The sequence below is a fragment of the Notamacropus eugenii genome, chromosome X (genome assembly GCF_028372415.1).
Source record: "Notamacropus eugenii isolate mMacEug1 chromosome X, mMacEug1.pri_v2, whole genome shotgun sequence".
In the NCBI taxonomy this organism is placed as follows: Eukaryota; Metazoa; Chordata; class Mammalia; order Diprotodontia; family Macropodidae; genus Notamacropus; species Notamacropus eugenii.
Window position 1 is genome coordinate 31,576,193 of NC_092879.1, and position 2,470 is coordinate 31,578,662.

Here is a 2,470-nt window from a genome sequence, read left to right on the forward strand (position 1 = left end):
CAAAGACTCAGACACAACTGGAAACAACTCAACAAAATTATATGTATCATAACGTCATACTGAATGATCTTTAAGGTCCCTTTAAGCTCTAAATCAATGAACCTATGATAATATAGCTGGCAAGGGATTTCAAAAGGGCAGTCATGAGGACCTTCCTTCAAGACGCCAGGAAGTGTAAAGTTCATTTGTTAGAATCATTGCGCCAGGGAATATCTGATTATCTCAGTTGGCCCCAGACCCATACTTTTGGTACACATTACATACAAAAGAATAGCCAGTGTGGTAGACAAACACCACTTTGTCCTCAAAAAGAACATGGCACGCCAATGAACATGAAAAAATCTTCGAATAATACAGGGCTCACATTCTCATGTACCCAAACAAGAAGGCAACAATCTCTTTTTAAATTTTTTATACTCTAAGGAATTCTCCCCAACATACTGTCAGTTTCCCATTTGGTCTTTTTGTTTTGGACCACACCTGTGATGTCATGTCTGTGCAAGGATCTGCTAGTGGGGAAAGCCTACACCAACCAGCTCCATTACCATTGGCTCTGCTACTTTCAGACTGAATTTCCTGGGGCACTCAGAGGTTAAGTGACTTGCCCAGGGTCATGTACCAGAGGAACAACTTGAATCCAGTTCTCCCTGGCTCAGAGGATGCCCCTTCTTTATCCATCTCACCATACTCAGCCTCACTCTCTACCCGGTTCTGCCCAGGCTCCTCCCATTAATAAGATCACCTATTAAGCTAAAGGTTCCCTTATACTGAATAAATCAGCTAGGCAACAAGGATTGATCTTAGCTGTTCCAAAAACCCCAGCTTTTCCTGTGAGGGAAGGAGAAGGGGTAGAGGAGGGGAAGGGGAGGGATAGAGGTGGGAAACCTGCAGACTTGAGGCCCTATGTGACCCTCCAGGTCCTCAAGTGCAGCCCTCTGACTGAATCCAAACTTCACAGAACAAATCCCTTTAATGAATAGATTTGTTCTGTAGAACTTGGACTCAAAGGGCCACACTTGAGGACCTAGAAGGCCACAGGTTTCCTACCACTGCTCTAGTGGCTAACCCAGGGAGCAGAACACTTAGAATGGAGCAAAGGTTAGAGGAGGCCTTTGCCTGGCCTAACTGATATAAAATGAAACCAAGCCACCCAAAGAGTCTGGGAGTGACTGGTTCTGTATCAAGATCATTTTTAACCCTTCCCAGGAATCCCTAAGTGAAGATATGCTACCACAATCCCCAGGAGCTTGGGTATTGCTGTCCACCTCTCTCTGAAGTCAATGTCCCCAGAGCCAAGATTGGGAAGTAAAGTGCCTCTAGAGAGCTTGAGAGAGACACTGAAAGGGACTGAAGAACCCCTGCCTCCAAGCTGGCAAGTCTTCTCAGTTCCACACCCCTTACCAGTAGCATTCCCACAGGTAGGATGCTAAACCTGGGGGTTGCTCATAGCCCCAAATTCCATTATCCAGTCTTTGAATCAAATTTAATAATTGTATTGATTTTCCTTTCTGAATTTTTGTAGAGGGTGTGAAATGAGGCAGACAGGGTTGGTGCACTGCCTTGTTTTGCTGGACTACATTTACTTGTTACAGGAGAGGGCTCTATATGGGAAAGGGACGGAAAGCAGATCCCTGGGAAGGGGCAGGAATGTCACAGAGAAAGCTTTAAATGGAAAGAACAAAGTATTGCACAGACCAAGCCCTTCATGTTTATGGGATTGAGGAGAGCAAGGTACAGCTGCACAAAGAGATAAGGGATAGAAACATGGTTATGAAAGTCGATTAGAAGTTAGACACTAGTTAATATTCCAATCAGACTGATTTGTGGTATCAATAACCAATCAATCCTTTGGTGTTCCATTTAGAATGTTATTCTGCAAGTTCCCAACTGGGCTGATGCTAAAATCAAGTTTCTGTTCTCTCTACACACAGTCATCACTCACGGTGAAGGGACAGTGAAAGTCTCCCTACCACCATCTGTCCCAGGACCAAGAAATAGTGAATGAGTGTCTGTTCAAACTCATGTTGGGCCCAGTGACTTGAACACAACATACTCACACCTCAAAAATCTGATTTCTGTGTGGGTGATCCTTTCAGGTTTACAATTCAGTTCATCTCCCTACCTTAGGAGAAGCCAAGTGAGTCATTCTTTTAGTGACCATCTTGGTGAATGTGGTTGGTCCTTAGGGAACAGATCTCAGCATTCTCAAGGCCTGGCCTTCCTCCTGACCTGTTGGGATTGGGAAGACTTGACAGAGATTTTCCCCTCCCCTGCCACAGTCTTTGGGAATGCAGGGCTGGGGAATGACTGAACATATGTACACACAAGCAGAGACAGCAGGGAAAGGCAAAGCACTCCAGTTTCCTTGCCAAGAAAACCTCAAGAGCAGTGCTGGCATCCTATGGTCCAGGGGGTCATGAAGAGGTAGACACTGCTGAATGACACACAGACAAAAATAGGAAGACAAAAC